The sequence below is a fragment of the Sus scrofa genome, chromosome 8 (assembly GCF_054392235.1).
Source record: "Sus scrofa isolate SSC_HxYL_T2T_F1_AM1 chromosome 8, Sscrofa_HxYL_maternal_Yorkshire_Landrace_v2.0, whole genome shotgun sequence".
Classification (NCBI taxonomy): domain Eukaryota; kingdom Metazoa; phylum Chordata; class Mammalia; order Artiodactyla; family Suidae; genus Sus; species Sus scrofa.
In genome coordinates, this window is record NC_139390.1 from 134,249,583 (window position 1) to 134,275,725 (window position 26,143).

General features: G+C 33.9%; 1 protein-coding gene across 15 annotated transcripts in view; it reads right to left on the reverse strand.

Moving 5' to 3' along the window:
• CCSER1 (coiled-coil serine rich protein 1) overlaps nt 1–26,143 on the reverse strand; it is a 1,212,324-nt gene that overhangs the window by 57,045 nt on the left and 1,129,136 nt on the right. The gene's annotated exons all lie outside the window — the stretch shown is intronic.

Consider the following 26,143-nt stretch of genomic DNA (forward strand, 5'->3'; position numbering starts at 1 on the left):
AAACCAAATGCCCATCTATAAGAGGAATGCATAAGGAAAATATGGTAAATACATACATACATATATATATATATATATATACACACACACACACGTATGTACGCATACACACAATGGAATATTACTCAGCCATAAAGTAAATCAAATTCTGCTATTTTCAGCAATGTGGGTGGACCTAATAATATTATGCTTAGTGAAAGATGTCACACAGAGAAAGACAAACACTGTATGATATCACTTGTATGTAGAATCTAAAAAATAATGCAAATGAATGTACATAGCATAATAGAAACAGACTTACAGATATAGAAAAGATAGTGGTTATTAGCGGGGAGAGGGAAGGGGAAAAGGTCTTAAAGTTGTGATATTAAGAGATACAAACTATGTATACAATAGACATCAACAAGGATATATTATGTAGCACAGGGAATTATATCCATTATTTTGTAACAGCTTTTAATGGTGTATAAACTAAAAGTGCCAAATCACTATGTTGTGCACCTGAAACTGATACTGTTAATCAAATGTACATCAATTTTTAAAAGTTGTCAGAATGTTTGCCTAGTAAAATATTAATATTTTATGTGTAAGAGAACATATATTTCTTAGGGAAATATTTGTTCTTATAGCTGTTAATTCTTTCAATCTGAATATCACCATCTCCTGCTGCTTAAAGCCTTTATTTTCTCAAGTCTTTTATGCTGAGAAATATGACCATTCTGAAAATTCATGTATTCTAGGAAGATGCATTTTGTTTGCATGAGTTAATATGTCAGATTGTGAACAATAGAAGGAAGAGTAAACTGTGAAGGAACAAGGAGAAAAGAAGTCAAAAGGAAGATACCAAGGGTCAGGAGGTACCAAAGATGGCTTATCTTGTCCTTCCAGTTTAATGTGATCCAGCTTATATTATAAGCAACCTACCTGGCTTGCTCAAGTCCATGTTTTGTTTTCATACAGTGTGCTTTATCTATGCTTTATCAAGTTAATATGCATATGTGATTTTAAAATTCAAAACTTATTGCAGGAGTTCCCATCATGGCGCAGTAGAAACGAATCCGACTAGGAACCATGAGGTTGTGGGTTCGATCCCTGGCCTTGCTCAGTGGGTTAAGGATCCAGCATTGCCATGAGCTGTGGTGTAGGTCACAGATGTGGCTTGGATCCCTCGTTGGCTGTGGCTCTGGTGTAGGCCAGCAGCTACAGCTCCGATTGGACCCCTGGCCTGGGAACCTTCATATGCAATAGGTGCGGCCCTAGAAAGACAAAAAGACAAAAAACAAAAAAACAAAAAGCAAACTTATTACAAAGATTAGAGTGAGGAATACTTGTCTTCTGACCCAATTTTCCCTAGAACACTCAGTCCCCAGGTACCAACCACTATCATAATCTTTTCACTGTTTCTTAAATTTATCAATACTTCTATATATTCTTTAATTTCTATTTCTTGATTTTTAAAACTGGAAAACATGTAGGAATGAAGAGAAATAGTTTCCAAAAGAAGGAGGCAACATTTATAACCAGCTATTCCCCAAAGTTATGCAATTGCTAATAATACCACTGAACGAAGTACAAATGCTGCCAAGTGGACAGAAAATTTTATTATTCATGCTGTTTTTATTTTGCATTTTGTAAAATTTTATTCCATCTTCCTTCCTTACCTCCTCTTTCCCAGCCTCCACCACAATCCTAGTTCTTTAAGCATATTTTCTTCTATACCTGCCTGCTGGCCAGAATTTATAAGTTTTGGAAAACTCTCAGCATTGTCCTAAAGGTTAATTTTTTTGTTAATTGAGTATAAGTTTAGCCAAATGTCATAATTTATTACATACAATTTTTTTATATTTAGTGCTAGCTTTATTATAAATAAATGAAGTCCTGTAGAACCCATATAATCTACAATAAGTACACTTTTTATTTCAGTCATAAGTTAACTATTAAAATTTGTGCATTATGAGGATTTAAAAATGTATCTATTAATGCTATTAAAATCCTCTGATGATATTCAGGAACTATTTAAAATTCACCTTATTATATAATTTATTTTACATTTATGGATGTGACATAAAGAGAAATCATCTGTAGTAATTTTATTGATAGGAAATAAGCAAAATTTTATAAAATAAAATCCATTATAAAAGATCGAAGAGAGATTTAGGAAAATAGGATTAAACCATAGGGACAAATAGGAGTACAAGGATGTTCCTTCATTGTGTGGTCTTTCATTAATAGTTTAATTTGTTGATTGAGCAAATTTCTTTGAACTCCTACTATGCAATTTATAAAGCAATTTAGGATGTCAAGGAAGTGTTTCATATATTTTATTTAGCCTTAAATAAAGATGCTAAAATCTAGTTAGATAGATATGACACCTACATATAAGAGATTAAATTCTACCTAAGAAACAATATAAGGTAGTAGTATATTCCAAAAAGCCTACTAATTACACCATTAGTAGCAGCAGCAAGAACAGCAACACTTGCAGCATGTTTCTATTTTCACTGCATTAATTTAATTGTCATAGCAACCCTTGTGATATTACTGATAGCAGTAATCTCCAATTATTATCAAGAAATATGGAACACAGAGATTTTTCATGTATTGCCCAAGGACACAAAGATAATAAATGCCGCAGTGGCATTTCACTTCATATAAACTGAATTTTCATGTCTGCAACAAACACTGGCAGAAAGAGTCTAAGAAAGTAAAACTGAGGTAGATCTGTAAAACTATTATAATTTAGACGGGGAAGAAGAAAATAGAAGGACTTCAATTAGAGAAATCAACATAAGCAAAATAAAACAATTAGAAATGCAGGTAGCAGATTTATTGGATCATGAGTACACCTATTTGGAAACAGTGTGAATGAGCGAAGCAGTGGCTAATGAAAATGTATTTCAAATTTAAATAGTTTAAAAAAGTGATTGGAGGTAGATTGTGGTTGCCTTGAATGGAGTATCAGCTCATTAAATTTGGTTTTATCCTGAAATTAACATATAGGTACTTCTTGAGGAAGTTACTCTTTATATGAAACAGGGTTTCCAGGATGAATTATTCACATAATTAACATATATGAGTATATGTACATATTTTTCCAGCTTGGGTTAGGCATATTCCTTGCAAAGAGCAGAGAAATAAGCTGCATATCTTACTGAGAACCCTTCTAATATTCTAATGCTAAAATTAAATCAATCATAGTATAAATACAAATCATATGAATGAATAATTTTTATTAACTCATCTTTTCTTAGTCGCCTAAAATTTACTAATGGGGAAATGTAGGGACAACGGGCTTATAAAGAAGAATTTCTTCATCTTCTTTGATATACATTCAGAACTCAACTGCATTAAATCAAACAAAAGGACCTTTCAATTCAAGTGCCCGGCAATTTATTTTAAAGTCACTGCAATTTTTAGCTTTGATTATTTGACTTATCTTGGTTTATACCAATAATCACAGCCAGGCTTCAGCAAAATTGAGAGGAAGAGCTATTTGTCTTCTAAACCTATTCTCATTCACTTTTCTTGCCCTTGTTTTTTCATCCACAGTTCAGCTACCTAAGTCAATCTCCATGCTCTATTCCCATCCCCATGGAGAGGTTATAGAAGAAACTCCAACATACTTCCCAAGGTTGGAAAAAACATGCTCTAAAACTCCTTCTAGAGTATCTGAGATGATATAATCATATGAAAACATGACATTTTATACAGCAGAGACAGACACTAGTTAATGTCAAAAAGAAAAATTTGCTTAAGTTATTCATATTAAAATATTCACATTTTAAACCCTCTGTCACTAAAATTAGGTGAAAATTGAAAAAAAATGTAATAAATGGCCTAATGTAATTCCTATTTAAAAAGAGGCTTGAGGTGGAATTAATTATTCAGGATTCTGATATATATTGATTAAATTATATAATTAACAAATTATTATTCCTACATTTACCTGAATGTATTTTTGTATTCCCAGTACTAAAATACAGCATTAAATAAGTAAATGATAATAGTTTTTGAATGAATAATGGAAATCAATGCTGCAAATATTAACTTGAAAAGGAAGGAATTAAGGTAATGATTAGATCTGAATTTCAATGTGGTAGCTCACAAAGTGAATTTTAATGCATATTTCTTTTTAATTGTCACCAAAACTTAGATTTTTTTTTCAATGATTATCTCTGTAAGATACCTCCACAATGGAGAGGTAAATGTAATTATATTGATCCTCTTGGATATATTAACATTTAATGGAAAAGATATTAATCATAAATAGTTCAACTGATTATACAGAATTCTGCTTTGCAAATTACTTTCTTTTTTCAATTCTACCTGCTTAGTCCCAATCCAGAAATTATTCCAGTTACCTTAAGTATATGTAATAGTTACCCAATGATAGTGCAGATGAGTCATAAGATTTGTTATCTATGTAGTAACTTCTCAGACTTTATTTTAAGCTAGATGAATAATTTAAAATCATTAGAGAATCATTTAATTATTCCTTTAGATGCGATCATTTTAATCCCCCTGCTTCTAGTTAAAAATACACCCAAAATCCAATTGTTAAAGATAGGTAACAATGGCTGAAGCCTTCATTTTATAATTTCTTATTTCATGTAAAGTCCAAAATTCCTCTTCAATTTGTAGTTCAGTGGCAAGCTAATGTCCTGAGCTTGCCCTCAAATGTTATAGGCAATTTAAATTGTTTCTTGACTTTTGACTTTCTCAGCTGTCTTTAAGAATATTAGTTATCTCATAGTGAGAAGAAACTCTGATTGGCTGTTACATGTCATTGCTTAAGGGAATTAGGAAATAATTTCTTGAGTATTTACTATAACAAATTTTTGACATTATGGATACCCACTGTGGTGAGAGACATAATGGAAGAGGACACTAAGCTTCGAGCATAAACCAGACACTGATAAAAAAAAAAAAAATTAGTGGCTTAAATAAATTTAAAACTAAATATATATTTTAGTATTCTAGTAACTTTAAGTGGAAATGGGGGAAAATAATATTACTCTTCTTTGGAGCCTTGATTAACCACCACATCCAAATCTTTTAGAACTCCTGCTTATCTATGTTATTCATTTGCAATAAATTGTGTTCTGCTTTATAAAACCTTTCATGCTACTGTGAACTCATTTGCTATTGATGGTGTTATCTCTTTTTTTGTGTGTGCTATACTATAAACTCTATGAAAACACTTGCTTATTATATGATTTTGACATGGAATAACCATATATTACCACACTTTTGACATCTGTTAAGCTTAAGTACTTTCCTTTTCATTGATTACTTATTTTTCAAAGTGTTAGTATTTCCATCATATTTTGGTATTTTCTTTTTCCTTAACTCCTTAAACTCCAAAAATAAATTAAAATAAATAACTTGCTACACTGAAAACTCTAAGACAGGTTACTTCTAGGTGGTTAATAAAAACACCAACCTCTATATTTTTATAACATGCATGGGATGTTAAGCATCATGAAAATTAATATATTTTATATAGTGCTTACTATCAGATCTTTCAAACAGAGAATTTTCCAATTATTAACTTTTAAACAATGTATGCAATTAAATATATTTGCAAATGTTTAGATTCTAATATAGTTTCTTTGATTTTTCTATACCCCTTACCATAATGGAACTAACTTTGTCAGTATCTTAGCCTAATTATTCCTTGTAACCATTGTAAGCAGGAATTCTGGTAGTCATATTTTAAATTTTTGCATGACCTCACAAAGTACCCAGTACATCTTCAATAAATGTTTGTAATTTTTATATTGAATGAGTAAAGGATTTTGAACAAAAATACAAGTTCTTTACAGAGAACTGCATGTCTTTGTTTTTTTTCTGCATAGGTTGTACAAGACACTAATTTAGAATGAGGAAAAAAATTGTAAGGCTCAACATTTAACAACTAACATGTCGAGAAAGTTAGTAACACACTTTTTATACATTCTTAATTTCTTAGCACTGTCCTTTTTTTTTGTATTGTAACTTATTTAAAATGAAAAATGCTAAACTCAAATTAAATATGAGGGAGACGTAAAAAATAGTGAATGATCTCCAAGCTAATTTATTTTCACTCGTATTGAAAGAATAAGTAGGGCTTTTGTCAAAATGGATGTAGCTGTGACTTTGCTATAAATTATTTTTAACAAGTTGATTAAAGTGATATTTGTAGCATTATATTTTAGTAGTCTATGTCAGTAATGTAAAGTCAGGGACTGTCTTTTCAAAGTATGAATAAATGGTCAGTCTGCAAATTTGTTAACATAAAGACCAATAGAGTTTTATTATAACAGAATTGTGAAAAGTATGGAGAAATTGAGCATACATGACAAAAACCAAGAATAGAACTGTCATCAGAAGAGCCCTCACAAGTTTGAAAATTGGTTTGTTCATTGATTGTTACTGTTTTATTACTTCTAATAACACTTCTAATAATAACAGTAAGATTAACTTTTAATAAATTTTCTGTAAAATATTAAATTGTACTAAATTATTAGGCTAACACTATAGGTTACTTCATTTTTCAATAACATTTAAAAATTATTTAATAAATCATAACATTCCTACATTATATAAATATAACATAAATAGTATAAATTAAAAAAATATTAACTGGTAGCCATGAAATGACACATTATTGTTTGTATGTCATTGAATATATGCTTTTAATAAAGGAACTCCCATTTTGTGAGACTCGAAGCATTTTAATTGATCATTTTCCTTCTTCATTATCATTGTGAGATAAATTAATTCAGTGGATCATTTGAATTAAAAATAACATTCAAGTATAGTTATTCCTACAGTTTTTAAGGCATTTGCTTCTTCAGAGACTTTTCACTTTTGACTAATCTGCAGTATTCAGCAGATATGGAAATTGTTCATAATGAGAAGAAGCACTCCTGGGATATGAAATTGCTTCAGGGAAGAAATGTAATAAGCATTTAGAGAGTAAATAAATTCCCTGGGCTGGCCCTCTCATGTGAATACTAGTAAATATCTACAACCTGTTCTGTCAATACTAATGATCAGAACATTTATCAGAGATGAGATTAAAGAAAGAATGTATGCAGACAAAAAATCTATTAACTTTCCTGAGCTGGTCAAAAGAAATCAAAGAAATACTTCCCAACTAGGGGGAAGAGAATATCTTAGCTCTCCCTGACAACTACTCAATCTAAGAAGCTACTAAGTAGCTTACCACAACAGACAGTCTCAGCTAGATGTAAGAAAAAAAAAAAGCAACTTGATTTTTCTGTGTTGAAGAGTGGCCACATTTTCCAATATGATTTTTCCACAGGATTCCCAAGCTGTTACAACAAATAAGGTGAATATAGTAAAAGTTGATAGGTAATAAAGACATAATTAAGCATATGAAAGCAAACCAATTAAAATATTCCTATTGAATTCAAACCATCCAAATATAATTAAGAAAACTACAGCTGATTACTTGGGATCAACATTCGATTTGAAAGTCCTTCTTTTCCTACATAGGTCCTGCTGGAACCAAAACTATCCCTAACACTATAGAAAGTAGGGGGACATATCAAAATGTTTTTGTCTTTTTTTTTTTAATTTAAAATAACACATATCAATAAATGCCCTTTCTAGAGTTCTCTAGCTTAAAAAAATAACAGTCTATAGTCATATCACTGCTATTTAAATGACCCATTTGGAATTTTCCTTCACATACTAGTTTAACCTATACATATGCCAAGGTAGTTAAGTAGAACTCACTGCCAAAGTGTAGGTCAAGAGAGTAATTTGACTGATCCAAACCAGTTGTATTGGTGATATTCTAAGAAACAAAATTAGTCATAGTTTAATTAGCAGTAATATTTTCATTTTAGAATTTTTCCCCCCTCATTTTGAATTGGCCCTCCTAGTTAGATCTGCTAATCAAAGCTTTCAGTTCTGATGTGGTTTGCCTCTGTGGGTCCCAGATGTCCTGCAGATGTGCGTAATGTTTTATGCTAGATATTTTTTTCTACTCTGGTTAACTCTATGAATAATGTGCTTATTTACATTGTATTATTTCTTACAGGCACTTACCCAATCCTGAGCAGAGTACACATCGCTGCAGAAAGAACAGACTTTACACAGAAAGGGATCTTTAGGAAGAAAGAACTGAACTTTTACATCTCACATTCATTATTTCACTTATTCAACATAAAATATACTGTGCCTGATAGGTGCTAATTATGTTGATAGGGATAGAAGTGTATAATATATAACTGTATGCCATCTCTGTCATTGAGAGAACTACTTAAACCTTGCATACGGCCCTGAAGATGTGGGAAATAAAGAACAAATATATATTTTATGGGGAAGTGGAGCTAAGAATAAGATCTATTAAGTGGATATCACCAAGAAGGACACTGGACAACCACTGGGAATTAGAAGATTGCACACCAAAAGTCAGACTAAGACATTTTAAAGATAAATCTTTTTCTTCTTCACAGGTTTTAAAGGACTATCCTGGCAATATGTTTTAATAAATCAAAGGGTACTGAATAGAATTGACAGCGAGGAGCATTCTGTACTTGGGGGTTCTTTTTAAAAATTTTTTTCCAGATTTATTGAGACCTAATTTATATACAACATTGTGTAAGTTTGAGATGTACGACATGTTGATCTGATACATATATATATATATGTATTGCAAAATAATTGCCACAATGAGATTAGTTGATACATCCATCACCTCACATAATTACAGTTTTTTATGTGCAGTGAAAACATTTACCATCTACTCTCCTAGCAACTTTCAAGTACATAATACAATATCGTTAACTATAGTCACTATGCTGTGTGTATAGTCACTATCTTTTGGATCCCCAAACTTATTCATCTTATAACTGAAACTTGGTGCCCTTTGGCCAACATATCCCCATTTTCCCCATGCCTCAGCCCTTGGTAACCAACATTCTACTCTTTTCCTATGAATTCAGCTTTTTCAAAGATTCCACACACAACTGAGATCATAGAATATTTTTCTTAGTCTGATTTATTCCATTTACCATAACACCCTCAAAGTTGACATATGGGTTCTTTTTTCATACAATGAATAAAAGATTTCCTTGAAAGAAGTATAATTTAGAAAAAAATCAGTGACTAATATTCCAAAGTGAATATGGGGATATATATATCCAGTCTTCTATACTCGAATTCACACATATAATTTTCAGATTTACTCTGCTATGAGTGTGGATCCAAACCCCTGAATTTGGGAAATGTTTAAGTAGAAGATTAGTAGTACTATGAGTACATCTATAAACATGTAACATTATCTACATACAGTAATAAGCTTTTAACACACAAATAAACTGCATTATTTGGAAAAGTAAATGATTAACAAATCTCTTTTTCAAAGAGAGATATATTAGGTTAAAAATAGCCATGTCAATGTACATTTTCAACCGTAATGTTTACTAAAGAAATTTCAGGCTAATCCAATATAAATGTAACTAGTAACAAGTTAAATAGAAGAGCCTTTTCTTTTCAATGATGCTTAACAGAGTGAAGCTGATTGTTCAACTTCACCAACCTAGAAAAAATTATTGCCATAGTTACTCTCGATTTTTAAAAGAAATATCAAAACTGCACTTAGCACTTTGCACTCCATCACTTTCTTATTTATGATTGGTTGATGATTTAGACATTAAGGAGGTAACACTATAAAAAAGGAATTATGAAAAAATGTAACAAAGATATTGCTCTTATACAATAAATTGATTCCGTACTGTGGAAACAATGATCCCCCTGGGCATGTCCAAGTTAATAACTCCTCTCTCCTACATTTGCTTCATACATGAATTTCCATTTGCCTATAGACACTTAGGTATGCCAATCCCTTACATTTCTCATATTAAATACGCCAAAATGATTTTTAATCATAGCCCCCAAAACATGTTTCAGTTTTTTAATGTTCTAGCTCAGGAGAAAGTATGACCCATTTATCAAATATAGAATCCTGTGTCACTGCTATACCTATTTTTATCTGTAATCCAAAACTATATATGTTGATTCTATTTCCAAAATATTCCCACTATTTTCTCCTTTCTCTGGATACTTTATTTCTTCTCTTAGTTGGCTGTCAAAATGCCCTCTATTGGGCTCTTTCTTTTAAAAATGATATTCTGCATTGGTACAAAGATTTTTTTGCCCAAATAAAGATTTCATCATATTAATGATGCTCAACCACATTCAGAGACCTCTACAGTTGATTTTTAAAATAGTGGGTCTTGGAGTTGCCGTCATGGCGCAGTGGTTAACGAACCCGACTAGGAACCATGAGGTTGAGGGTTCGATCCTGTCCTTGCTCAGTGGGTTAACGATCTGGCGTTGCTGTGAGCTGTGGTGTAGGTTGCAGACGCGGCTCAGATCCCGCGTTGCTGTGGCTCTGGTGTAGGCCGGTGGCTACAGCTCCGATTGGACCCCTAGCCTGGGAACCTCCATATGCTGCAAGAGCAGCTCAAGAAATAGCAAAAATAAATAAATAAATAAAATAGCGGGTCTTTACTTAGCTTAGCACTGTAGACACTTAAGATTCCAATATCAATATGTATTTTTAACTTGATCTCCGGGCATGGTCTCCTTGGCACATGTGCAATAGTTGATTTATTGTTCTTAAATGCTGTGCACTTCAAAACCTAGAAGACTATTCAGTCAAACTTCCTAAAATGCCATTTCCCTTCATCCATCTGACCATATCCTACTCATCTTATACAGATCAACTCACACATTACTACTGATCTTCCCAAATTAATCCATTGCTTTATTCTACTGTGCTCTTACCATATTTAGCTCTGTTATGTACATTACTCCTTTTGAAGTAATTAGGGTGGGAGCTGGCTAATCTCAGTGCTGGCCTTAACGACTTTGTGTTGGGGGCTGTTTTTTCTGTAGTTGGAGAAAGAACAGAATATCTCCAGTTCAAAATAGTATATGATCTCAAGTGAAGGGTGATCAGTATCAAATCCGTAAGTTAAGGCTGCTTACGTACAAACAAGAAAGCACTAGGTTAAAAAGCTAGATTTTATATTCAGAGTCACAGATATTTTCCAATAAAGATAATTCATACATTCTGTCAAGAAACTTTTCACACTTCCTGATGCACAGGATAAGAGCTCTGGAGACCCTATGACTATTTGTATGTGATGAGAACACAACACTTTCTCATCTGGTAGGAAGACAACATAACCACATCCTTTGTTTCAGACCCTGCATTATCCTGTTATTTTTTCATACCTTTTAGTAAGTGATAGAACTCAGGGAAGATAATTGTTTCCATGTTGTTGTCCCTATTGGCTAATTGTTGTGGTAAGTTACTTGTTTCCTCTTGGGACCACCTCATTTGCAGGCTCTAAGAGCAACTATTGCATGGTTCCTTTCTCTCATTCTCTCCTGAGATCTTCCTCCACTAGGCACAATCACTTGGTTATTACCACCAATTAATATTGAATTGAAATAACAACCAGATTTTTAGTCACTGGAAACTGAGGGAAAAATCTCTAAGTTGTCAATAGGAGTTCAGTAAATGCCTGGGGTTAGCCACACACTCCAGTAACTCTATCTCATTTAAACAGAATTGTATATTTGTCCGTCTAAACTAAGGAAATCTGCTATCTTTTTTTTCAAAACAACTGAAATTTCCTCATTATTTTTACTTAGAATTAATTTAAAATATTTATAACATCAAGATGAACATAGTAACTGAAAATACTCCTCCAGAAAAGATATCTCATAATGACTGTAGTAACAATAACACAAAATGAAGAAACCTCTCAGACATAATTTCTAAAATGATATCCTTCAATGTAGTGGAAACCTCTCATAATTTAATATGAGTCATCTGAACTTGAACTGAAACTTGTTAATATATTATCAGTTGGATTATAGGAAAAATTATATTACTTTATAACTTTCAATACTTTTAATACTTATCTGCCACTGATACACATGTGCTGTTTCCCCTCAGGAATACTCTTAAAGATAAAATAAAGTAATATAAAGACATTTTATAAAATATAAAAATTTTCCAGTGCTAAATTTGGTTTAATTCAATATGGTCACTGACTTTAAAAAGATGACTTATGTCATTCTAACCTGTGGAACATTTCACATTTAAAACTGACCTAGTTCAATATTTTCTAACTGATATTTCATATCTTTCAGAACTTCATAAAATAGTTAGATGGGATTATTATCGACAAAAGAGCAGTAAAAAAAGAAGAGCTACTTCAGAAATTTTAGATAAAAAAAAGAAAACTGAAGGGATTTTTTGTTAGTAGATCTGCATTTTTTTTTTTTTGGCTTTTTAGGGCTGTACTCATGGCATATGGAGGTTCCCAGATTAGGGGTCTAATTGGAGCTGTAGCCACCAGCCTACACCAGAGCCACAACAATGCCAGATCTGAACTGCATCTGCGATCTACACCACAGCTCATGACAATACCAGATCCTTAACCCACTGAGCAAGGCCAGGGATTGAACCTGCAACCTCATGGTTTCTAGTCAGAATCATTTCTGCTATGCCATGATGGGAACTCCTTAGATCTGCTTTTTAAGAAATTCTAAAAGAAGCCCTTCACAGGAAATGAACAGATACCAGAGAGTAATTGAATCCCTGTGAAGAAATAAAAAGTATTAGTAAAGATAAATATATAGGTAAATTAAAAACAAGGTAAAATGTATTTTTGTTTTAATATTAGATATAATATCATCAAATATAAAAGACAATTGCAAAATAAATTATTATAAAGCCATGTTGATGGATTTTGATGTATAAAGATGTAATCTATGACAATAAGAGCACTTAGGAGGGGAAAACAAAGTTTTGTATACTACTGAAATTAAGTTGGCATTAATCCAAACAAGATTTTTTTGTTTGTTTTTTGGCTTTTTTTTTTTTGCCTTTTCTAGGGCCGCTCCAGTGGCACATGGAGGTTCCCAGGCTAGGAGTCTAATCAGAGCTATAGCCACAGGGCTATGCCAGTGCCACAGCAACGTGGAATCTGCGACCTACACCACAGCTCACAGCAACGCCAGATCTTTAACCCAGTGAGCAAGGCCAGGAATCAAACCCGCAATCTCATGGTTACTAGTTGGATTCGTTAACCACTGTGCCACAATGGGAACTCCCAAACAAGGTTGTTTTAAGTGAACATGTTAATTGTAATCACTAGGGAAATCATTAAACACAGTGAAAAAAATGGGAATAAAATGATACACTAGAAAATATCTATCACAAAGAAGGCAATGACTGATTAACAGAAGAACAAAAAAGACAAAGAAAAACATCAAAATGACAGATATAAACACTTCCTTAAATGTGTATTATATGTAAATTGGCTAAACACCAATCAAGAGGCAGAGACGGGCAAAATGGTATTAAAGAGTCAAACAAAGATACATAAAATACAAATAAATTCACATACAGTATCCAACTATATGCTATTTATTATAGAGACCCACTTTACATTCAAAACCACAAATCATCTGCAAACAAAAAGATGGAAAAGTATATACCTTGTGTGATGGTTACTTTTATGGATCACTCTGACTAGGCCTTGTGGTACCTAGACATTTGATGTAAAATTACACTGGGTGTTTCTGTGAGAGTATTTTGAATGGGAATGAAATTTAAATCAGAACACTGAGTAAAGCAAGTTATCCTCCTTGATGTGAATGGGCTTCATTCAATTAGTCAAAGGCCTGAAGAGAGCGAAGAGGCTGACCACAACCTAAGTCAAAGAATCCTTCCTGCCTGGCGGCCTATGAACTGAGACATCAGCTTTTTGGGGGGCCTTTAGACTCGGTGAAACATTGGCTCTTCCTGTGACTCTTTAAGCGGCTGGCCGTGGTGCTGGAACTCTTTCCTGTGAGCTCTCCTTTAATTCAGACTAGAACAAACTATCAACTCTCCTGGGTCTGCAGCTTACCAACCAACTCACTCTGTGGATCTTGGGATCTGCCAGCTTCCATAATTGCGTGATCTAGTTCTTTGTATTAATAAATAATACAATGCATAATACATATTTGCTCTTAGCTCTGAAAACTTTAGATAACCCTAACTAATACACCATGAAGACAACAACCAAAAGGGAGCTGAAGTGGCTATATAAAGATCAGAACAAATACACTTTAAAACACAAATTGTTATAAGACATAATGGAGAACAGTTTTAAATGATAAAAGTGTAGCTTCATCAAGAAAGTACAATAATTATAAATATATATGCATCTCACAAAAGAGTGCCATCAAGCAAAAGTTGACAGAATTGAAGGGAAAAATAACAATTCAACAGTAATAGCTGGTGACTTCACTTTAAAAAATGAATAGAAATAAGCATAAAGTGAACAAGGAAATGGAAGGCTTGAATAACACTACATATGAACTAGACTTAAGGGACAATTATAGAAAACTTCACCCAACAAGAGCAGAATACATATTCTTCTTAAGAGGACAAGGTTTTTCTAATAGACCTTACGGTAGGGAACAAAATCCACCTCAGTACATATATAATAATTGTAATCACATAAAATATATTCTTCAACCAGAAGAGAATTAAATTAAAAATCAATAAGAAGAGGAAATTCACAAATATATAGAAATTAAATAACACATTTCTAAGTAACCAGTGATTCAAGGAAGAAATCATATGGGAAATTAGAAAACAGTGAGATTAATGTAAATGAAAATACAACACACCAAAATGTATAGGATACAGCTAATAAAATAGTTCTTACAAAGAAACTTGAAGCTATAAATGCTTATATTACAAAAGCAAAAAGATCACAGTGCAATGCTTAACCATTCACAACCATTCACCTTAAAAATCTAGAAAAAGAAGATACAAATAACCTCAAGATCAGCAAAAGGAAGGAAATGACAATGATAAGAATGGAAATAATAAAACAGAAAAGCAAAAGTAAAAATCAACAAATCTGAAAGTTAGTTCTTCAATATGATCAATAAAAGTGTCAAAACTTTAGTTAGAGTGACCACACCAAAAAAAAATTCTCAAATTATAAATTTGAAAAGTGCATTGTCACAAATATCATATAAAAAACAATAATTATAGGAGAATACTATGAATAAATCTATAGCAAAATTTATATAATCTAGGCTAGTGGACAAATTCCTCAAAAAACACAAACTACTAAAATTGATGAAACAGAAAATCTATATAAACAAATAAAACAAACAAAACCCTGAATTAGTTTTTTTAAAAAAAACCTCCTACAAAGAGCCCATACCAAGATGGTTTGACTAGTGAATCTATGAAGTATTCTAAGAAGAATTAATACCAATTTTTCACAAATTCTTTCATAAAATAGAAGGTTGAATATTTCTGCAGTGATTCTTTAAGGTCAATGTTCCATTGATAACACAACTGTAAAAATGCTTAGAAGAAAACTACAGACCAATAGCCTTTATGAACACAGATGCTAAAATCTGTCAAAGTACTAATAAGTCAAATTGAGCAATGTAGAAAAACAATTACAGGATCAACATGGTGGAGGAGTAAGACATCACACTCACTTTCTCGCACAAACACATCAAAAAAATACAAGGACAGGTAGAACTATTCGCATAGAACATCTACTGAATGCGGGCAGTTAAATCTCCAAAAAGAGCAAGAAACCCTCCACATATCTGGGTAGAATAAAAGAAAAAAAAAAAAAAAAAAAGAGAGAGAGAGAGAAAAGGAATCAGGACAGGACTAGCACTCCTGAGAGGAAGCTTTTAAAGAGGAAAGGAACTCACCCACCTAACTGACAGGAAGATCAGCCAAGATGGCTGGACTGCAAAGTTGCCAAGAAAAGTGCAGCAGCTGGACTGAGGAGGACAAAGCAGAGTAAGAGCCACACAGATCATCCATACCACCTCCCCAGACAGAACAGCCTGAGATGCTCGGGCGGGGGTGGGTGCTGAGACTCAGGCTCCGGAGGTCAGATCCTAGGAGAGGACTAGGGTTGGCTGTCTGGAGTCAGCCTAAGGGGCTGAGGAGTAGTGTTCCATGGGCTGGAGAGCAAAAGGCCACAGCCAAGGGAACTTGGGAAGAGGTCTGGGCCTTTAGGAGAAGCAAGGTGCCCTTGTTGGGGAGGGCGAGAGGAGGAGGGGCAGACTGCCATAGGAATCTCCCTATGCACATGAGGACTCTCAGAGGATGAGTCTCCTCTGGCACAGGCTACTAGTGGTAAGAGGCCACTTGTTTGGGCTATAGTGCCTGGTTAACGCTTGTGTGGATAAAGGGCAGTGGGGAGCTAAGCATGATGCAGTTACTCTTGCATGATCTATAGGCAGTGGGGACAAACCACAGCAATCATCTCAGAAACAAGAGGGGGGCATGGCATGCCACCACTTGGGGTCTGTGAACAGGTTCCCCTGTGGCCGCAGTCACCTCAAAGGTCAGCAAAAGAGAGGGCACTGCAAATGGGTACCACCCATGGCTGCTCTCACTCCCCTGGGAACACACCACCCTGCTGCTGCCACTTCTGGGCAGCACCCACACATGCCTGATCACTGATACTTCCCAGGACCCTGCAACTAGGAGTAGCCTGTGCAGCACCTCCTACATGGTCTAAGTAAGACAAGGCGAATTGTCTGTGGTCTAGAGGTGACAGGGGAAAACCACCTCAGTTATCTCTGACTCTAGAGGTGGGCATGGCCCACCATAACCAGGGGTCCATGAACCATTTGCAGCCCCAATCACCCCAGAAGGCACCACAGAGGAGGGCATTGTGACCAAACACCATCCATTGTTACACTCACTCCCCTAGGAACTCACACACCCTGCCACTGCCAAATGCTCTGGGCACTGTCTAAATCTGCCAGAGGGTCATTACCACTTCCCAGGGCCCTACAACTAGGAATAGCCTGTGCCACCTTCCTGCAGGTCATTGCTACTGTCAAGAGCCCAGCAACCAGGCACTGACTACTAGCCCTGCCCATCGCCTCCTTCTCCCTGGAAACACACTCAGGGGGATAACAGCCTGCCCATACCAAAGGAAGAGACAGCAAATATCCAAATTCCCATGCCAAAAATAAATAATAACATCACAGAAAATACAGAAGAGCACTCTTACGCAGAAAAACCCCTCCAGGACTACAGTAATTGGTTTCCCTAAACTCACAGAAAAAGAAAAATATAACCGAAATGAAGCAGCTCACAAACCATTCCCAGTTAAAAGAACAGGAGAATTCACCTGAAGCAGGAAACAATGAAACAGAGCACTGCACTCTAACAGACACTGACTTCAAAAGGGAGAGAGTGAAAATACTCAAGGAATTAAGGCTGAATATCAAAGAATTCAGTGTGAATATAAACAGTAATGGAGAATTACTTTAGAAAGGAACTAGAAAATATAAGGAGGAGTCAAGAAAAATTAGAAAATTCATTTGCAGAGACACAAACTGAGTTAAAGCCACTAAAGAGCAAAATGAATAATGCAGAGTGATGAATTCATGACTTGGAAGACAGAATAATGGAAATAATTCAATCAGGACATCAGACAGAAAACCAAATGAAAAAACATGAAAGCAATATAAGAGATCTATGGGATAATATAGAGCAGGCCAATTTATGCATAATAGGGATTCCAGAAGGAGAATAAAATGAAAAGGGGATTGAAAATATATTTGAAGAAGTTATGTCTGAAAACTTTCAAAATCTAAAGAAAATGGATATCAAGATACAGGAAGCACAGAGGGCCCCAAACAAGTTGAACCCAAACAGGCCCACACCAAGACATATTATAATAAAAATGGCAAAAGTTAAAGAGAGGATTCTAAAGACAGCAAGAGACACACAAAGTACTAATTATAAGGGAACCCCCATAAGGCTAACAGCTGATTTCTTTACATAAATACTACAGACCAGAAGAGAGTGGCAAGATATATTCAAAGTTCTAAAAGGGAACAATTTGCAGCTGACAATATGCTACCCAGAGAGATTATCACTTAAAATAGAAGGAGAAATAAAGAATTTCTCCAACAAACAAAAATGAAAAGAGTACAGCAGTACTAAACCCATTCTAAAAAAATACTGAAAGGACTTCTCTAAATAAAAAAGAAGAAATAGGATGGCGGAAATCACAATTGGAAACAAATCACCTAAATCAGACAGCATACAGATCTAAAAGAAAAAAAAAAAAAAACTGTTGTAAAAGTGATGATAAATACAAGGAACATCAAAAGGACAAACAGAAAAATGTTAAAAAAAAAAGTTCTTAAAAATCATAGAATGTGGGGAAAGAAAGTAAGAAAATCTAGACTCTTTTTTTTTTAGAATGTGTCTGAGCCTATATGACTATCAGGCTAAGGCAAGCAGATATAGGAAGGGGTTAACATACTTGAAAAACAGGGCAACCACAAATCAAAACCAAACATTACATTTACAAAAATTAAAAAGAAAAGTGCACAAGCATAAAATAAAATCATCCAACACCCCCCCAAAAAAAAGAAAGAAAGAAAGGAACAAAGGGGAAGCATAGAATCCACTGGAAAACAAGGTTTAAAATAGCAATAAATACATATTTATCAATAATTACCTTAAATGTCAATGGACTGAATGCTCCAATCAAAAGACACAGAGTGGCAGATTGGATAAAAAATCAAGAGCCTACAATAGGCTGTCTACAAGAGACTCACCACAGGGCAAAGGACACATATTGATTGAAAGTGAGGAGATGGGAAAAGATATTTCATGGCAATGGACAAGACAAGAAAGCAGGAGTTGCTGTATTTGTATCAGACAAAATAGACTTTAAAGTGAAGGCCATAAAGAAACACAGAGAAGGATATTATTTTTAGATAAAAGGATTCATTCAAGAAGAGGATATTACAATCATCAATATATATGCCCCTAAAATTGGAACATCCAGATACATACAACAAAAACTAACAGATGTAAAAGGAGAAATTAATGGGAATACAATAATAGTAGGAAAATTTAACACCCCACTCACATCAATGGACAGATCCTCTAGACAGCAAATCAATAAGGCAACAGAGATCCTCAATGACACAGTAGAAAAGTAAGACTTCATTGACATTTTCAAGACATGATATCCAAAAAATCAGAACATACATTATTTTCAAATGAATGAGGAACATTCTCAAGGATTGATCTCATACTGGGGTGCAAAACTAACGTGAACAAATATGAGTATAGAAATTTCAACTATCTTCTCTGACCAGAATGCCATGAAATTAGAAATCAACCACAGGAAAAGAAATGATAAAAAAACTGACTACATGGAGGTTAAACAACTTGATATAAAAAAAAAATAGGTCAATGAGGAAATCAAAAATACCTCAAGACAAATGATAACAAAGACAAAATAATTCAAAATCTATGGGATGCCACAAAAGCAGTGCTTAGAGCTAAGTTCATAGTGATTGATACACGCCTACCTCAATAAAGAAAAAAAAAATCTCAAATCAACAATTTAACCCACCACCTAAATGAATTAGAAAAAAAGAACAAGCAAAACCCAAGTCACCAGAAGGAAGAAAATCATGAATATCAGAAAGGAAATCAATAAAGTAGAGATTAAAAAATATATAAAATCAATACAACAAAAAGCTGGTTCTTTGAAAAGGTAAACAAAATTGACAAACCTCTGGCCAGACAAACCAAGAGGAGGAGAGAAAGAATTAAAATAAACAAAATAAAACTATTTTCTTCCATTCAGTAAGTTGTCTTTTTGTTCTTTTTGGTTTCCTTTGTTTTGCCAAATGCTGTCAGTTTGATTAGTTCCCATTGGTTTATTTTTGCTTTTATTTCTGTTGCCTTGGGAAACTGACCTGAGAAAACATTTGTAAGGTATTGTCAGAGAATGTTTTGCCTATGTTCTCTTCTAGGGGTTTGATAGTGTCTTGTATTTTATTTAAGTCTTTAAGCCATTTTGAGTTTATTTTGGTGCATGGTGTGAGGGTGCATTTGTTCTAGTTTCATTGATTTGCAAGCAGCTGTTCAGTTTTCCCATCATCACCTGCTGAAAAGACTGTCTTTTTCCCATTTTATATTCTTGCATTCTTTATCAAAGATTAATTGACCATAGGTGTCTGGGTTTATTTCTGGGTTCTCTATTCTGTTTCATTGGTCTGTATGTCAGTTTTGGTACCAGTCCCACACTGTCTTGATTACAACAGCTTTGTAATATTGCCTGAAGTTTGGGAGAGTTATGCCTCCAGCTTGGTTTTTGTTCCTCAGAATTGATTTGGCAATTCTGGGTCTTTTGTGGTTCCATATAAATTTTTGGATTGTTTGTTCTAGTTTGGTGAAAAATGTCATGGGTAATTTGATAGGGATTGCATTGAATTTGTAGATTGCTTTGGGTAGTATGGCCATTTTTACACTATTAATTCTTCCAACCCAGGAGCATGGAATATCTTTCCATTTCTTTACATCTCTTTAATTTCCTTGATCAGTTTCAAATGATGCAACTGACACGGGCTTAATCTCTAAAATATAAAATCGACTTATACAACTCAACAGCAAAAAAAAAAAAACCCAACAATCCAATTGAAAACCGGGCAAAAGACTTGAATAGACATTTCTCCAAGGAAGATATTCAGATGGCCAACAAGCACATGAAAAAAATGCTCAACATCACTGATTAGAGAAATGCAAATAAAAATTACCATGAGATATCACCTCACACCAGTCAGATTGGCCATCATTAATAAGTCCACAAAGAACAAATGCTGCAGGGGGTGTGGAGAAAAGGGAACCCTCCTACACTGTTGGTGGGAATGTAAATTGGTATGATCACTCTGGAAAGCAGTATGGAGGTACCTTAGAAATATATCCATAGAACTACCATATGACCCAGCAATCCCACTCTTGTCATATATCCAGACAAAATTTTCCTTAAAAAAGACACATGCGCCCACATGTTCATTGTAATGCTATTCACAATGGCCAAAACATGGAATCAACCCAAATGTCCATTGACAGATGATTGAATAAGGAAGATGTGGTATACATACACAATGGAATACTACTCAGCCATAAAAAAGAATGAAATAATGCTGTTTGCAGCAACATGGATGGAACTAGAGACTCTCATCCTGAGTGAAGTAAGTCAGAAAGAGAAATACAAATACCATATGATATCACTTATGTCTGGAATCTAATATATGGCTCAGATGAACCTTTCCACAGAAAAGAAAATCATGGACTTGGAGAATAGACTTGTGGTTGCCAAGGTGGACGGAGTGTGGTGGATTGGGAGCTTGGGGTTAATAGATGCAAACTATTTCCTTTGGAATGGACTAGCAATGAGATCCTGCTGTGTAGCACTGGGAACTATGTCTAGTCCCTTATGATGGAGCATGATAATGTGAGAAAATAGAATGTATACATATATGTGTAACTAGGTCACCATGCTATACAGTATAAAAAAAATTGTATTGAGGAAATAACAATTAAAACAATAAATAAAAAATAAATAAAATAAACAAAATAAGAAATGAAAAAGGAGAACTCTCAATGGATACTGGAGAAATACAAAAAAAAATAATAGGAGAATACAATGAACAATTATATGCCACCAAATTTGCCAACCTAGAAGAAATGGACAACTTTCTAGAGACATACAGCCCTCCAAAACTCAATCAAGAGGAAATAGATTAATGAAACAGACTGATTACTAGAAATTAAATTGAGTATGTAATAAAAACACTCCCTACAATCAAGAAAGAGTTCAGGACCAGATGGCTTAACAGGTGAATTCTACCCAACATTCAAAGAAGCATTTATATCTATCTTTCTTAAACTTTTCCAAAAGGTCGAATAAGAATGAACACAGGCAAAGACAGTCTCTGAAGCCATCATCACCCTAATAACAAAACCAGACAAAGATACTACCAAAAGAGAAAATTTTAGGCCAATACTTTTGATGAATATAGGTGAAAAAATTCTCAACAAAATTTTAGCCAACCAAATCAAACAACATATAAAAAAGATTATATACTATGACCAAGTTCATAGTATATCCCAGGTTCACAAGAATGGTTCAACATATGCAAATCAATCAAAGTCATACACCACATTAACAAAAGAAAAGCCAAAAACCAAATGATCAATCTCAATAGAAGCAGAAAAAACATTTGACAGACTCCAACCTCGATTCATGATAAAAACTCTTACCAAAGTAGGTGCAGAGGGAACATACCTTAACATAATAAAAGCCATTTATGACAAACCAACAACCAATATAATATTCAATCGAGAAAAGGTAAAAGCCTTCCCTCTAAAATCTGGAGTAAGACAAAGATGCCCACTCTCACCACTTTTATTCAACATAGTATTAGATGTCCTAGCCAAAACAAATAGACAAATAAAAGAAATAAAAGGTATCCAAATTGGAAGGGAAGAGGTAAAATTGTCACTGTATGCAGATGAAATGATACTGTATAGAGAAGGCCCTAAGGACTCCACACAAAACTACTCCAACTGATCAACAAATTCAGCAAAGTAGCAGGATACGTGATTAATATTCAGAAATTGGTTGCATTTCTGTATACTAACAATGAAATATTAGAAAAGGAATATAAAATATAATACCTTTTAAAATCACACCCCAAAAAGTGATGTACCTAGGAATAAACCTGACCAAGAAGGTGAAAGACTTATATGCTGAAAACTACAAAATATTAAACAAAGAAATTAAAGAGGATTAAAAGAAATGGAAAGATATTCCATGCTCCTAGGTTGGAAGAATTAATATCATAAAAAAGGCCACACCACCCAAAGCAAACTACAGATTCAATGCAATTCCTATCAAATTATCCATGATATTGTTACAAAGAACTAGAATAAATAATTCAAAAATTTATATGGAACCACAAAAGACCCAGAATTGCCAAAACAATCCTGAGGAACAAAAACCAAGCAGGAAGCATAACTCTCTCAGACTTAAGGCAATATTACAAAGCCACAGTCATCAAGACAGTGTAGTATGGGTACCAAAAGAGACATACAAACCAGTGGAATAGAATAGCGAACCAGAAAATAAACCAGACACCTGTGGTCAATTAATCTTTTGACAAAGGATGCAAGAATATAAAATGGAAAAAAGACAGTCTTTTCAGCAAGTATTGCTGGGAAAACTGGACAGCTGCATGTAAATCAATGAAACTGGAACACGCCCTCACACCATGCACAAAAATAAACTCAAAATGGATGAAAGAGTTAAACATAATACAAGACACCATCAAACCCCTAGAAGAGAACACAGGCAAAACATTCTCTGACAACAACCTTACAAATGTTTTCTCAGGTCAGTTTCCCAAGGCAACAGAAATAAAAGCAGAAATAAACCAATGGGACCTAAACAAATTAAAAAGTTTTGCACAGCAAAGGAAACCATTAAGAAAACAAAAAGAGTACTTAAGGAATGGGAAAAAATAGTTTCAAGTGATGCAACTGACCAGGGCTTAATCTCTAAAATATAAAATCGACTTATACAACTCAATAGGAAAAAAAAAATTGAAAAAATGGGCAAAAAACCTGAATAGACATTTCTCCAAAGAAAATTTACAGATGGCCAACAGGCACATGAAAAAATGCTCAACATCACTAATTATTAGAGAAATGCAAATCAAAACTACCATGAGATACCATCTCATACCAGTCAGAATGGCTGTCCCTAACAAGTCCACAAATAACAAATGCTGGAGAGGGTGTGGAGAAAAGGGAACCCTCTTGCACTGTTGGTGGGAATGTAAGTTTGTACACCCACTATAGAAAACAGTATGGAGGTACTTTAGAAAACTAAACATAGAACTACCTATGTCCCCTCAATCCCACTCTTGGGCATATATCCGGACAAAACTTTCCTTGAAAAAGATCCTTACACCCATGTATTCATTGTAATGCTATTCACAATAGCCAAGACATGGAAACAACCTAAATGTCTATTGACAGATGATTGGATTAGGAAGATGTGGTATGTATACACAATGGAATATTACTCAGCCATAAAAAAGAGGCAGAGGTTCTGTGCCTGCCCACTTGCATCTCTCACAAGAGTCCTATCTTAATAAAAATATCTTGCCTATCAAAAAAAGAAAGAAAAAAAATAATGTCTTTGCAACAACATAGATGGAACTAGTGACTCTCATACTAAGTGAAGTAAATCAGAAAAAGACAAATACCATGTAATATCACTTATATCTGGAATCTAATATATGGCACAAATGAAACTTTCTACAGAAAAGAAACACATGGACTTGGAGAACAGACTCCTCCAAAGAGGAGGGGAAGTGAGTAGGATGAACTGGGAGACTGGGGTTAATTGATGCAAACTATTGCATTTGGAGTGGATAATCAGTGACATCCTGCTGTACAGCACAGGGAACTGTATTTAGCCATTTGTAATGGAACATGAGGAGGATAATGTGAGAAAAAGAATGAATATATATATGTGTGACTGGGTCACTTTGCTGTACAGAACACTGTAAATAGACTGCAATGGAAAAATAAAAATCATTAACAATAATAATAAAAAAAATAAAATTAAAATTAAAAACAATTATACACTGGGAGTTTCCATTGTGGCTTCAGCAGTAATGAACCCAACTAGTATCCATGAGGATGCAGTTTCAATCCCTGGGCTCCTTGGTGGGTTAATGATCCACCATTGCTGTGAATGGTGGTGTAGGTTATAGATATGGCTCGGCTCCTTCAGTGCTGTGGCTACAGTGTAGGCCAGCTCTGATTCAACCTTAGCCTTGGAACTTCCATATGCCATATGCCACACCTGTGGCCCAAAAGATCAAAAAATATATTATGACTCATTCCAAAACACAAACGAGCTCTAACATACAAAATTCAATTAATGTAACACAACATATTAATAAAGGAGAAAACCCACATGTGCCTCAATAGATGCAGAAGAAGAATTTAATTCCAACATCCTTTCATGATAGAAGTATTCAAGGCAGTAGGAATAAAAGGAAACTTCCTTAGCTTTCATAGATAGGCAAAAAATCTGAAAAATCCAGTTAACACAGCAAACTTAATGGTGAAAGAATAAATGCTACTAAGATCAGGAAGAAAACTAAGATATTTGTTCTCACTACTTCTATTCAACACTGTACTGGAGTTTCTAGACAGAGAAATTGGGCAAGAAGGAGAAATGTGTCATATAGATTATAAAGAAAAATTAAAATGATCTCTTTTGACAGACGACATAACCTTGTATATAGAAAATGCTAAGAAATTGTCTGAAGAATTATTAGAACTGATAAACCAGTTTAGATATATTACAGGATACACGTTACAAGATTAGTATGCCAACAATAAATTATGTTTCTGTGTACTAGCAATGAATAATCTAAAAATAAGAGAACAACTTATAGATTCAATGTAATCCTTATAAATATTTAAGTTGCTTCTTTGTTTACAGAAATTGTCAAACTGATACTTAAAAAAATGACATTTAAATGTGAAGGACTCAGAGTAGCTTAAATAACCTTGGAAAAGTAGAGAACAGGATGTGCCTACTAATAGGACTAGAAATAGTGTATTGAGTGTTCTGAAATAGGCATTTAAAATCCTTTTAAAAGGATTAACTCTATGGTATGTGAATTAGATCTCAATCAAGAATATAAAAGATGTTATGAAAAATGATATTGGTTTTATTTTATTCCCGTTAAAAATCGATAAGTATAATAACCACTTAATTCTTTTTACTTAAGAATAAAATATTTGAGAGCAAGTAGGGAGACATCAAATGAACAAGGAAAATAAATGCTGAAAATCAGATGGGCATGTTAATAATTTATTCATTTGGTTCATTGCTGTAGTTACCTGGCTCCTGTTTCCATCATAATTTGACTGTTAAGCAGTTTTAAAACAGATCCATATTTAGTCGCATTTTAATTTTCACACATAATGCTTCATTTGCTAAATAATTATTATAATAGGTAATAGTTAGGAAATACTAGAAACATTGATATTGAAATATAAATTGGCGAGTAAAATTAAAAACGGTAATAACTTTGCAATTTTTCCTTAAAGATGATTTCAATGGTGTGAATAAGACAAAATCATTGTTTGGTATTATTTAATAAAATCATGTGGGGTTAAGTAATGGTATAATGAAATATCTAT